Raw genomic sequence first — 14,542 nt, forward strand, 5'->3', positions numbered from 1 at the left:
AGGTTTTAGGTGCATTTTTAATTTTATTGCTTAAATCGCATTTTCTCGACGAGCTGAGCACGTTTTCTGAAATGCGCTCCTCCCGTCACTCTGGTTGGGTGCGCATAGTAAAAAGTGCTCTTGGCAGCTAGAGAGTGCCGCGTTGACCACTGCGCATGAAGAAATAACCACCTGCAACGTTTGGTTTAGGTTTTGGGTGCATTTTTAATTTTATTGCTTAAATCGCATTGTCTGGACGAGCTGAGCACGTTTTCTGAAATGTGCTCCTCCCGTCACTCTGGTTGGGTGCGCATAGTAAAAAGTGCTCTTGGCAGCTAGAGAGTGCCGCGTTGACCACTGCGCATGAAGAAATGACCATCTGCAACGTTTGGTTTAGGTTTTAGGTGCATTTTTAATTTTATTGCTTAAATCGCATTTTCTGGACGAGCTGAGCACGTTTTCTGAAATGTGCTCCTCCCGTCACTCTGGTTGGGTGCGCATAGTAAAAAGTGCTCTTGGCAGCTCGAGAGTGCCGCGTTGACCACTGCGCATGAAGAAATAACCACCTGCAACGTTTGGTTTAGGTTTTGGGTGCATTTTTAATTTTATTGCTTAAATCGCATTTTCTCGACGAGCTGAGCACGTTTTATGAAATGTGCTCCTCCCGTCACTCTGGTTGGGTGCGCATAGTAAAAAGTGCTCTTGGCAGCTAGAGAGTGCCGCGTTGACCACTGCGCATGAAGAAATAACCACCTGCAACGTTTGGTTTAGGTTTTGGGTGCATTTTTTATTTTATTGCTTAAATCGTATTTTCTCGTCGAGCTGAGCACGTTTTCTGAAATGCGCTCCTCCCGTCACTCTGGTTGGGTGTGCATCGTAAAAAGTGCTCTTGGCAGCAAGAGAGTGCCGCGTTGACCACTGCGCATGAAGAAATGACCATCTGCAACGTTTGGTTTAGGTTTTAGGTGCATTTTTAATTTTATTGCTTAAATCGCATTTTCTGGACGAGCTGAGCACGTTTTCTGAAATGTGCTCCTCCCGTCACTCTGGTTGGGTGCGCATAGTAAAAAGTGCTCTTGGCAGCTAAAGAGTGCCGCGTTGACCACTGCGCATGAAGAAATAACCACCTGCAACGTTTGGTTTAGGTTTTGGGTGCATTTTTAATTTTATTGCTTAAATTGCATTTTCTCGTCGAGCTGAGCACGTTTTCTAAAATGCGCTCCTCCCATCACTCTGGTTGGGTGTGCATAGTAAAAAGTGCTCTAGGCAGCTAGAGAGTGCCGCGTTGACCACTGCGCATGAAGAAATGACCATCTGCAACGTTTGGTTTAGGTTTTGGGTGCATTTTTAATTTTATTGCTTTAATCGCATTTTCTCGACGAGCTGAGCACGTTTTCTGAAATGTGCTCCTCCCGTCACTCTGGTTGGGTGCGCATAGTAAAAAGTGCTCTTGGCAGCTAGAGAGTGCCGCGTTGACCACTGCGCATGAAGAAATGACCATCTGCAACGTTTGGTTTGGGTTTTGGGTGCATTTTTAATTTTATTGCTTAAATCGCATTTTCTCGACGAGCTGAGCACGTTTTCTGGAATGTGCTCCTCCCGTCACTCTGGTTGGGTGCGCATAGTAAAAAGTGCTCTTGGCAGCTAGAGAGTGCCGCGTTGACCACTGCATATGAAGAAATAACCACCTGCAACGTTTGGTATAGATTTTAGGTGCATTTTTAATTTTATTGCTTAAATCGCATTTTCTCGACGAGCTGAGCACGTTTTCTGAAATGTGCTCCTCCCGTCACTCTGGGTGGGTGCGCATAGTAAAAAGTGCGCTTGGCAGCTAGAGAGTGCCGTGTTGACTGCTGCCCATAAAGAAATAACCACCTGCAACTTTTGGTTTAGGTTTTAGGTGCATTTTTAATTTTATTGCTTAAATCGCATTTTCTCTACGAGCTGAGCACGTTTTCTGAAATGTGCTCCTCCCGTCACTCTGGGTGGGTGCGCATAGTAAAAAGTGCTCTTGGCAGCTAGAGAGTGCCGTGTTGACTGCTGCGCATGAAGAAATAACCACCTGCAACTTTTGGTTTAGGTTTTAGGTGCATTTTTAATTTTATTGCTTAAATCGCATTTTCTCGACGAGCTGAGCACGTTTTCTGAAATGCGCTCCTCCCGTCACTCTGGTTGGGTGCGCATAGTAAAAAGTGCTCTTGGCAGCTAGAGAGTGCCGCGTTGACCACTGCGCATGAAGAAATAACCACCTGCAACGTTTGGTTTAGGTTTTGGGTGCATTTTTAATTTTATTGCTTAAATCGCATTGTCTGGACGAGCTGAGCACGTTTTCTGAAATGTGCTCCTCCCGTCACTCTGGTTGGGTGCGCATAGTAAAAAGTGCTCTTGGCAGCTAGAGAGTGCCGCGTTGACCACTGCGCATGAAGAAATGACCATCTGCAACGTTTGGTTTAGGTTTTAGGTGCATTTTTAATTTTATTGCTTAAATCGCATTTTCTGGACGAGCTGAGCACGTTTTCTGAAATGTGCTCCTCCCGTCACTCTGGTTGGGTGCGCATAGTAAAAAGTGCTCTTGGCAGCTCGAGAGTGCCGCGTTGACCACTGCGCATGAAGAAATAACCACCTGCAACGTTTGGTTTAGGTTTTGGGTGCATTTTTAATTTTATTGCTTAAATCGCATTTTCTCGACGAGCTGAGCACGTTTTATGAAATGTGCTCCTCCCGTCACTCTGGTTGGGTGCGCATAGTAAAAAGTGCTCTTGGCAGCTAGAGAGTGCCGCGTTGACCACTGCGCATGAAGAAATAACCACCTGCAACGTTTGGTTTAGGTTTTGGGTGCATTTTTTATTTTATTGCTTAAATCGTATTTTCTCGTCGAGCTGAGCACGTTTTCTGAAATGCGCTCCTCCCGTCACTCTGGTTGGGTGTGCATCGTAAAAAGTGCTCTTGGCAGCAAGAGAGTGCCGCGTTGACCACTGCGCATGAAGAAATAACCACCTGCAACGTTTGGTTTAGGTTTTGGGTGCATTTTTAATTTTATTGCTTAAATCGCATTTTCTCGACGAGCTGAGCACGTTTTCTGAAATGTGCTCCTCCTGTCACTCTGGTTGGGTGCGCATAGTAAAAAGTGCTCTTGGCAGCTAGAGAGTGCCGCGTTCACCACTGCACATGAAGAAATGACCATCTGCAACGTTTGGTTTAGGTTTTGGGTGCATTTTTAATTTTATTGCTTAAATCGCATTTTCTCGACGAGCTGAGCACGTTTTCTGGAATGTGCTCCTCCCGTCACTCTGGTTGGGTGCGCATAGTAAAAAGTGCTCTTGGCAGCTAGAGAGTGCCGCGTTGACCACTGCGCATGAAGAAATAACCACCTGCAACGTTTGGTTTAGGTTTTAGGTGCATTTTAAATTTTATTGCTTAAATCGCATTTTCTCGACGAGCTGAGCACGTTTTCTGAAATGTGCTCCTCCCGTCACTCTGGTTGGGTGCGCATAGTAAAAAGTGCTCTTGGCAGCTAGAGAGTGCCGCGTTGACCACTGCGCATGAAGAAATAACCACCTGCAACGTTTGGTTTAGGTTTTGGGTGCATTTTTAATTTTATTGCTTAAATCGCATTTTCTCGTCGAGCTGAGCACGTTTTCTAAAATGCGCTCTTCCCGTCACTCTGGTTGGGTGTGCATAGTAAAAAGTGCTCTTGGCAGCTAGAGAGTGCCGCGTTGACCACTGCGCATGAAGAAATGACCATCTGCAACGTTTGGTTTAGGTTTTGGGTGTATTTTTAATTTTATTGCTTAAATCGCATTTTCTCGACGAGCTGAGCACGTTTTCTGAAATGTGCTCCTCCCGTCACTCTGGTTGGGTGCGCATAGTAAAAAGTGCTCTTGGCACCTAGAGAGTGCCGCGTTGACCACTGCGCATGAAGAAATAACCACCTGCAACGTTTGGTTTAGGTTTTGGGTGCATTTGTAATTTTATTGCCTAAATCGCATTTTCTCGACGAGCCTAGCACGTTTTCTGAAATGTGCTCCTCCCGTCACTCTGGTTGGGTGCGCATAGTAAAAAGTGCTCTTGGCAGCTAGAGAGTGCCGCGTTGACCACTGCGCATGAAGAAATGACCATCTGCAACGTTTGGTTTAGGTTTTGGGTGCATTTTTAATTTTATTGCTTAAATCGCATTTTCTCGACGAGCTGAGCACGTTTTCTGGAATGTGCTCCTCCCGTCACTCTGGTTGGGTGCCCATAGTAAAAAAGTGCTCTTGGCAGCTAGAGAGTGCCGCGTTGACCACTGCATATGAAGAAATAACCACCTGCAAAGTTTGGTATAGATTTTAGGTGCATTTTTAATTTTATTGCTTAAATCGCATTTTCTCGACGAGCTGAGCACGTTTTCTGAAATGTGCTCCTCCCGTCACTCTGGGTGGGTGCGCATAGTAAAAAGTGCTCTTGGCAGCTAGAGAGTGCCGCGTTGACCACTGCGCATGAAGAAATAACCACCTGCAACGTTTGGTTTAGGTTTTGGGTGCATTTTTAATTTTATTGCTTAAATCGCATTTTCTCGTCGAGCTGAGCACGTTTTCTGAAATGCGCTCCTCCCGTCACTCTGGTTGGGTGCGCATAGTAAAAAGTGCTCTTGGCAGCTAGAGAGTGCCGCGTTGACCACTGCGCATGAAGAAATAACCACCTGCAACGTTTGGTTTAGGTTTTGGGTGCATTTTTAATTTTATTGCTTAAATCGCATTTTCTCAACGAGCTGAGCACGTTTTCTAAAATGTGCTCCTCCTGTCACTCTGGTTGGGTGCGCATAGTAAAAAGTGCTCTTGGCAGCTAGAGAGTGCCGCGTTCACCACTGCACATGAAGAAATGACCATCTGCAACGTTTGGTTTAGGTTTTGGGTGCATTTTTAATTTTATTGCTTAAATCGCATTTTCTCGACGAGCTGAGCACGTTTTCTGGAATGTGCTCCTCCCGTCACTCTGGTTGGGTGCGCATAGTAAAAAGTGCTCTTGGCAGCTAGAGAGTGCCGCGTTGACCACTGCGCATGAAGAAATAACCACCTGCAACCTTTGGTTTAGGTTTTAGGTGCATTTTAAATTTTATTGCTTAAATCGCATTTTCTCGACGAGCTGAGCACGTTTTCTGGAATGTGCTCCTCCCGTCACTCTGGTTGGGTGTGTATAGTAAAAAGTGCTCTTGGCAGCTAGAGAGTGCCGCGTTGACAACTGCGCATGAAGAAATGACCATCTGCAGCGTTTGGTTTAGGTTTTAGGTGCATTTTTAATTTTATTGCTTCAATCGCATTTTCTCGACGAGCTGAGCACGTTTTCTGAAATGTGCTCCTCCCGTCACTCTGGTTGGGTGCGCATAGTAAAAAGTGCTCTTGGCAGCTAGAGAGTGCCGCGTTGACCACTGCGCATGAAGAAATAACCACCTGCAACGTTTGGTTTAGGTTTTGGGTGCATTTTTAATTGTATTGCTTAAATCGTATTTTCTCGTCGAGCTGAGCACGTTTTCTGAAATGCGCTCCTCCCGTCACTCTGGTTGGGTGTGCATCGTAAAAAGTGCTCTTGGCAGCTAGAGAGTGCCGCGTTGACCACTGCGCATGAAGAAATAACCACCTGCAACGTTTGGTTTAGGTTTTGGGTGCATTTTTAATTTTATTGCTTAAATCGCATTTTCTCGACGAGCTGAGCACGTTTTCTGAAATGTGCTCCTCCCGTCACTCTGGGTGGGTGCGCATAGTAAAAAGTGCGCTTGGCAGCTAGAGAGTGCCGTGTTGACTGCTGCACATAAAGAAATAACCACCTGCAACTTTTGGTTTAGGTTTTAGGTGCATTTTAAATTTTATTGCTTAAATCGCATTTTCTCGACGAGCTGAGCACGTTTTCTGGAATGTGCTCCTCCCGTCACTCTGGTTGGGTGCGCATAGTAAAAAGTGCTCTTGGCAGCTAGAGAGTGCCGCGTTGACCACTGCGCATGAAGAAATAACCACCTGCAACGTTTGGTTTAGGTTTTGGGTGCATTTTTAATTTTATTGCTTAAATCGCATTTTCTGGACGAGCTGAGCACGTTTTCTGAAATGTGCTCCTCCCGTCAGTCTGGTTGGGTGTGCATAGTAAAAAGTGCTCTTGGCAGCTAGAGAGTGCCGCGTTGACCACTGCGCATGAAGAAATGACCATCTGCAACGTTTGGTTTAGGTTTTAGGTGCATTTTTAATTTTATTGCTTAAATAGCATTTTCTGGACGACCTGAGCACGTTTTATGAAATGTGCTCCTCCCGTCACTCTGGTTGGGTGCGCATAGTAAAAAGTGCTCTTGGCAGCTCGAGAGTGCCGCGTTTACCACTGCGCATGAAGAAATAACCACCTGCAACGTTTGGTTTAGGTTTTGGGTGCATTTTTAATTTTATTGCTTAAATCGCATTTTCTCGACGAGCTGAGCACGTTTTCTGAAATGTGCTCCTCCCGTCACTCTGGTTGGGTGCGCATAGTAAAAAGTGTTCTTGGCAGCTAGAGAGTGCCGCGTTGACTGCTGCGCACGAAGAAATAACCACCTGCAACGTTTGGTTTAGGTTTTGGGTGCATTTTTAATTTTATTGCTTAAATCGCATGTTCTCGTCGAGCTGAGCACGTTTTCTGAAATGCGCTCCTCCCGTCACTCTTGTTGGGTGTGCATATTAAAAAGTGCTCTTGGCAGCTAGAGAGTGCCGCGTTGACTGCTGCGCACTAAGAAATAACCACCTGCAACGTTTGGTTTAGGTTTTGGGTGCATTTTTAATTTTATTGCTTAAATCGCATTTTCTCGACGAGCTGAGCACGTTTTCTGAAATGTGCTCCTCCCGTCACTCTGGTTTGGTGCGCATAGTAAAAGGTGCTCTTGGCAGCTAGAGAGTTCCGCGTTGACCACTGCACATGAAGAAATGACCATCTGCAGCGTTTGGTTTAGGTTGTAGGTGCATTTTTTATTTTATTGCTTAAATCGCATTTTCTCGACGAGCTGAGCACGTTTTCTGAAATGTGCTCCTCCCGTCACTCTGGTTGGGTCCGCATAGTAAAAAGTGCTCTTGGCAGCTAGAGAGTGCCGCGTTGACTGCTGCGCATGAAGAAATAACCACCTGCAACGTTTGGTTTAGGTTTTAGGTACATTTTTAATTTTATTGCTTAAATCGCATTTTCTCGACGAGCTGAGCACGTTTTCTGAAATGAGCTCCTCCCGTCACTCTGGTTGGGTGCGCATAGTAAAAAGTGCTCTTGGCAGCTAGAGAGTGCCGCGTTGACCACTGCGCATTAAGAAATAACCACCTGCAACGTTTGGTTTAGGTTTTGGGTGCATTTTTAATTTTATTGCTTCAATCGCATTGTCTGGACGAGCTGAGCACGTTTTCTGAAATGTGCTCCTCCCGTCACTCTGGTTGGGTGTGCATAGTAAAAAGTGCTCTTGGCAGCTAGAGAGTGCCGCGTTGACCACTGCGCATGAAGAAATAACCACCTGCAACGTTTGGTTTGGGTTTTAGGTGCATTTTTAATTTTATTGCTTAAATCGCATTTTCTCGACGAGCTGAGCACGTTTTCTGAAATGTGCTCCTCCCGTCCCTCTGGTTGGGTGCGCATAGTAAAAAGTGCTCTTGGCAGCTAGAGAGTGCCGCGTTGACCACTGCGCATGAAGAAATGACCATCTGCAACGTTTGGTTTAGGTTTTGGGTGCATTTTTAATTTTATTGCTTAAATTGCATTTACTCGACGAGCTGAGCACGTTTTCTGAAATGTGCTCCTCCCGTCACTCTGGTTGGGTGCGCATAGTAAAAAGTGCTCTTGGCAGCTAGAGAGTGCCGCGTTGACCACTGCGCATGAAGAAATAACCACCTGCAACGTTTGGTTTAGGTTTTAGGTGCATTTTTAATTTTATTGCTTAAATCGCATTTTCTCGACGAGCTGAGCACGTTTTCTGAAATGTGCTCCTCCCGTCACTCTGGTTGGGTGCGCATAGTAAAAAGTGCTCTTGGCAGCTAGAGAGTGCCGCGTTGACCACTGCGCATGAAGAAATAACCACCTGCAACGTTTGGTTTAGGTTTTGGGTGCATTTTTAATTTTATTGCTTAAATCGCATGTTCTCGTCGAGCTGAGCACGTTTTCTGAAATGCGCTCCTCCCGTCACTCTGGTTGGGTGCGCATAGTAAAAAGTGCTCTTGGCAGCTAGAGACTGCCGCGTTGACCACTGCGCATGAAGAAATAACCACCTGCAACGTTTGGTTTAGGTTTTGGGTGCATTTTTAATTTTATTGCTTAAATCGCATTTTCTCGACGAGCTGAGCACGTTTTCTGAAATGTGCTCCTCCCGTCACTCTGGTTGGTTGCGCATAGTAAAAAGTGCTCTTGGCAGCTAGAGAGTGCCGCGTTGACCACTGCGCATGAAGAAATAACCACCTGCAACGTTTGGTTTAGGTTTTGGGTGCATTTTTAATTTTATTGCTTAAATCGCATTTTCTCGACGAGCTGAGCATGTTTTCTGAAATGTGCTCCTCCCGTCACTCTGGTTGGGTGCGCATAGTAAAAAGTGCTCTTGGCAGCTAGAGAGTGCCGCGTTGACCACTGCGCATGAAGAAATAACCACCTGCAACGTTTGGTTTAGGTTTTGGGTGCATTTTTAATTTTATTGCTTAAATCGCATTTTCTCGTCGAGCTGAGAACGTTTTCTAAAATGCGCTCCTCCCGTCACTCTGGTTGGGTGTGCATAGTAAAAAGTGCTCTTGGCAGCTAGAGAGTGCCGCGTTGACCACTGCGCATGAAGAAATGACCATCTGCAACGTTTGGTTTAGGTTTTGGGTGCATTTTTAATTGTATTGCTTAAATCGCATTTTCTCGACGAGCTGAGCACGTTTCCTGAAATGCGCTCCTCCCGTCACTCTGGTTGGGTGTGCATAGTAAAAAGTGCTCTTGGCAGCTAGAGAGTGCCGCGTTGACCACTGCGCATGAAGAAATAACCACCTGCAACGTTTGGTTTAGGTTTTGGGTGCATTTTTAATTTTATTGCTGAAATCGCATTTTCTCGACGAGCTGAGCACGTTTTATGAAATGTGCTCCTCCCGTCACTCTGGTTGGGTGCGCATAGTAAAAAGTGCTCTTGGCAGCTAGAGAGTGCCGCGTTGACCACTGCGCATGAAGAAATAACCACCTGCAACGTTTGGTTTAGGTTTTGGGTGCATTTTTAATTGTATTGCTTAAATCGTATTTTCTCGTCGAGCTGAGCACGTTTTCTGAAATGCGCTCCTCCCGTCACTCTGGTTGGGTGTGCATCGTAAAAAGTGCTCTTGGCAGCTAGAGAGTGCCGCGTTGACCACTGCGCATGAAGAAATAACCACCTGCAACGTTTGGTTTAGGTTTTGGGTGCATTTTTAATTTTATTGCTTAAATCGCATTTTCTCGACGAGCTGAGCACGTTTTCTGAAATGTGCTCCTCCCGTCACTCTGGTTGGGTGCGCATAGTAAAAAGTGCTCTTGGCAGCTAGAGAGTGCCGCGTTGACCACTGCACATGAAGAAATAACCACCTGCAACGTTTGGTTTAGGTTTTGGGTGCATTTTTAATTTTATTGCTTAAATCGCATTTTCTCGACGAGCTGAGCACGTTTTCTGAAATGTGCTCCTCCCGTCACTCTGGTTGGGTGCGCATAGTAAAAAGTGCTCTTGGCAGCTAGAGAGTGCCGCATTGACCACTGCGCATGAAGAAATAACCACCTGCAACGTTTGGTTTAGGTTTTAGGTGCAATTTTAATTGTATTGCTTAAATCGCATTTTCTCGACGAGCTGAGCACGTTTTCTGAAATGTGCTCCTCCCGTCACTCTGGTTGGGTGCCCATAGTAAAACGTGCTCTTGGCAGCTAGAGAGTGCCGCGTTGACCACTGCGCATGAAGAAATAACAACCTGCAACGTTTGGTTTAGGTTTTAGGTGCATTTTAAATTTTATTGCTTAAATCGCATTTTCTCGACAAGCTGAGCACGTTTTCTGAAATGTGCTCCTCCCGTCACTCTGGTTGGGTGCGCATAGTAAAAAGTGCTCTTGGCAGCTAGAGAGTGCCGCGTTGACCACTGCGCATGAAGAAATAACCACCTGCAACGTTTGGTTTAGGTTTTGGGTGCATTTTTAATTTTATTGCTTAAATCGCATTTTCTCGTCGAGCTGAGCACGTTTTCTAAAATGCGCTCCTCCCGTCACTCTGGTTGATTGTGCATAGTAAAAAGTGCTCTTGGCAGCTAGAGAGTGCCGCGTTGACCACTGCACATGAAGAAATGACCATCTGCAACGTTTGGTTTAGGTTTTGGGTGCATTTTTAATTTTATTGCTTAAATCGCATTTTCTCGACGAGCTGAGCACGTTTTCTGGAATGTGCTCCTTCCGTCACTCTGGTTGGGTGTGTATAGTAAAAAGTGCTCTTGGCAGCTAGAGAGTGCCGCGTTGACCACTGCGCATGAAGAAATGACCATCTGCAGCGTTTGGTTTAGGTTTTAGGTGCATTTTTAATTTTATTGCTTAAATCGCATTTTCTCGACGAGCTGAGCACGTTTTCTGAAATGTGCTCCTCCCGTCACTCTGGTTGGGTGCGCATAGTAAAAAGTGCTCTTGGCAGCTAGAGAGTGCCGCGTTGACTGCTGCGCATGAAGAAATAACCACCTGCAACGTTTGGTTTAGGTTTTAGGTGCATTTTTAATTTTATTGCTTAAATCGCATTTTCTCGACGAGCTGAGCACGTTTTCTGAAATGTGCTCCTCCCGTCACTCTGGTTGGGTGCGCATAGTAAAAAGTGCTCTTGGCAGCTAGAGAGTGCCGCGTTGACCACTGCGCATGAAGAAATAACCACCTGCAACGTTTGATTTAGGTTTTGGGTGCATTTTTAATTTTATTGCTTAAATCGCATTTTCTCGACGAGCTGAGCACGTTTTCTGAAATGTGCTCCTCCCGTCACTCTGGTTGGGTGCGCATAGTAAAAAGTGCTCTTGGCAGCTAGAGAGTGCCGCGTTGACCACTGCGCATGAAGAAATAACCACCTGCAACGTTTGGTTTAGGTTTTATGTGCTTTTTTAATTTTATTGCTTAAATCGCATTTTCTCGACGAGCTGAGCACGTTTTCTGAAATGTGCTCCTCCCGTAACTCTGGTTGGGTGCGCATAGTAAAAAGTGCTCTTGGCAGCTAGAGAGTGCCGCGTTGACCACTGCGCATGAAGAAATGACCATCTGCAACGTTTGGTTTAGGTTTTGGGTGCATTTTTAATTTTATTGCTTAAATCGCATTTTCTCGACGAGCTGAGCACATTTTCTGAAATGTGCTCCTCCCGTCACTCTGGTTGGGTGCGCATAGTAAAAAGTGCTCTTGGCAGCTAGAGAGTGCCGCGTTGACCACTGCGCATGAAGAAATGACCATCTGCAACGTTTGGTTTAGGTTTTAGGTGCATTTTTAATTTTATTGCTTAAATCGCAGTTTCTCGACGAGCTGAGCACGTTTTCTGAAATGTGCTCCTCCCGTCACTCTGGTTGGGTGCGCATAGTAAAAAGTTCTCTTGGCAGCTAGAGAGTGCCGCGTTGACCATTGCACATGAAGAAATAACCACCTGCAACGTTTGGTTTAGGTTTTATGTGCATTTTTAATTTTATTGCTTAAATCGCATTTTCTCGACGAGCTGAGCACGTTTTCTGAAATGTGCTCCTCCCGTAACTCTGGTTGGGTGCGCATAGTAAAAAGTGCTCTTGGCAGCTAGAGAGTGCCGCGTTGACCACTGTGCATGAAGAAATAACCACCTGCAACGTTTGATTTAGGTTTTGGGTGCATTTTTAATTTTATTGCTTAAATCGCATTTTCTCGACGAGCTGAGCACGTTTTCTGAAATGTGCTCCTCCCGTCACTCTGGTTGGGTGCACTTAGTAAAAAGTGCTCTTGGCAGCTACTAGAGAGTGCCGCGTTGACCACTGCGCATGAAGAAATGACCATCTGCAACGTTTGGTTTACGTTTTAGGTGCACTTTTTAATTTTATTGCTTAAATCGCATTTTCTCGACGAGCTGAGCACGTTTTCTGAAATGTGCTCCTCCCGTCACTCTGGTTGGGTGCGCATAGTAAAAAGTGCTCTTGGCAGCTAGAGAGTGCCGCGTTGAACACTGCGCATGAAGAAATAACCACCTGCAACGTTAGGTTTAGGTTTTAGGTGCATTTTTAATTTTATTGCTTAAATAGCATTTTCTCGACGAGCTGAGCACGTTTTCTGAAATGTGCTCCTCCCGTCACTCTGGTTGGGTGCGCATAGTAAAAAGTTCTCTTGGCAGCTAGAGAGTGCCGCGTTGACCACTGCGCATGAAGAAATAACCACCTGCAACGTTTGGTTTAGGTTTTGGGTGCATTTTTAATTTTATTGCTTAAATCGCATTTTCTGGACGAGCTGAGCACGTTTTCTGAAATGTGCTCCTCCCGTCACTTTGGTTGGGTGCGCATAGTAAAAAGTGTTCTTGGCAGCTAGAGAGTGTCGCGTTGACTGCTGCGCATGAAGAAATAACCACCTGCAACGTTTGGTTTAGGTTTTAGGTGCATTTTTAATTTTATTGCTTAAATCGCATTTTCTCGACGAGCTGAGCACGTTTTCTGAAATGTGCTCCTCCCGTCACTCTGGTTGGGTGCGCATAGTAAAAAGTGCTCTTGGCAGCTAGAGAGTGCCGCGTTGACCACTGCGCATGAAGAAATAACCACCTGCAACGTTTGGTTTAGGTTTTGGGTGCATTTTTAATTGTATTGCTTAAATCGCATTTTCTCGTCGAGCTGAGCACGTTTTCTGAAATGTGCTCCTCCCGTCACTTTGGTTGGGTGCGCATAGTAAAAAGTGCTCTTGGCAGCTAGAGAGTGCCGCGTTGACCACTGCGCATGAAGAAATGACCATCTGCAACGTTTGGTTTAGGTTTTAGGTGCATTTTTAATTTTATTGCTTAAATCGCATTTTCTCGACGAGCTGCGCGCGTTTTCTGAAATGTGCTTCTCCCGTCACTTTGATTGGGTGCGCATAGTAAAAAGTGCTCTTGGCAGCTAGAGAGTGCCGCGTTGACCACTGCGCATGAAGAAATGACCATCTGCAACGTTTGGTTTACGTTTTAGGTGCACTTTTTATTTTATTGCTTAAATCGCATTTTCTCGACGAGCTGAGCACGTTTTCTGAAATGTGCTTCTCCCGTCACTCTGGTTGGGTGCGCATAGTAAAAAGTGCTCTTGGCAGCTAGAGAGTGCCGCGTTGACCACTGCGCATGAAGAAATGACCATCTGCAAAGTTTGGTTTAGGTTTTAGGTGCATTTTTAATTTTATTGCTTAAATTGCATTTTCTCGACGAGCTGAGCACGTTTTCTTAAATGTGCTCCTCCCGTCACTCTGGTTGGGTGCGCATAGTAAAAAGTGCTCTTGGCAGCTAGAGAGTGCCGCGTTGTCTGCTGCGCATGAAGAAATAACCACCTGCAACGTTTGGTTTAGGTTTTAGGTAAATTTTTAATTTTATTGCTTAAATCGCATTTTCTCGACGAGCTGAGCACGTTTTCTGAAATGTGCTCCTCCCGTCACTCTGGTTGGGTGCGCATAGTAAAAAGTGCTCTTGGCAGCTAGAGAGTGTCGCGTTGACTGCTGCGCATGAAGAAATAACCACCTGCAACGTTTGGTTTAGGTTTTAGGTGCATTTTTAATTTTATTGCTTAAATCGCATTTTCTCGACGAGCTGAGCACGTTTTCTGAAATGTGCTCCTCCCGTCACTCTGGTTGGGTGCGCATAGTAAAAAGTGCTCTTGGCAGCTAGAGAGTGCCGCGTTGACCACTGCGCATGAAGAAATAACCACCTGCAACGTTTGGTTTAGGTTTTGGGTGCATTTTTAATTGTATTGCTTAAATCGCATTTTCTCGTCGAGCTGAGCACGTTTTCTGAAATGTGCTCCTCCCGTCACTTTGGTTGGGTGCGCATAGTAAAAAGTGCTCTTGGCAGCTAGAGAGTGCCGCGTTGACCACTGCGCATGAAGAAATGACCATCTGCAACGTTTGGTTTAGGTTTTAGGTGCATTTTTAATTTTATTGCTTAAATCGCATTTTCTCGACGAGCTGCGCGCGTTTTCTGAAATGTGCTTCTCCCGTCACTCTGGTTGGGTGCGCATAGTAAAAAGTGCTCTTGGCAGCTAGAGAGTTCCGCGTTGACCACTGCGCATGAAGAAATAACCACCTGCAACGTTTGGTTTAGGTTTTAGGTGCATTTTTAATTTTATTGCTTAAATCGCATTTTCTCGTCGAGCTGAGCACGTTTTCTGAAATGTGCTCCTCCCGTCACTCTGGTTGGGTGCGCATAGTAAAAAGTGCTCTTGGCAGCTAGAGAGTGCCGCGTTGACTGCTGCGCATGAAGAAATAACCACCTGCAACGTTTGGTTTAGGTTTTAGGTGCATTTTTAATTTTATTGCTTAAATCGCATTTTCTCGACGAGCTGAGCACGTTTTCTGAAATGTGCTCCTCCCGTCACTCTGGTTGGGTGCGCATAGTAAAAAGTGCTCTTGGCAGCTAGAGAGTGC

The sequence above is a fragment of the Syngnathus scovelli genome, chromosome 21 (genome assembly GCF_024217435.2).
Source record: "Syngnathus scovelli strain Florida chromosome 21, RoL_Ssco_1.2, whole genome shotgun sequence".
NCBI classification, from domain to species: domain Eukaryota; kingdom Metazoa; phylum Chordata; class Actinopteri; order Syngnathiformes; family Syngnathidae; genus Syngnathus; species Syngnathus scovelli.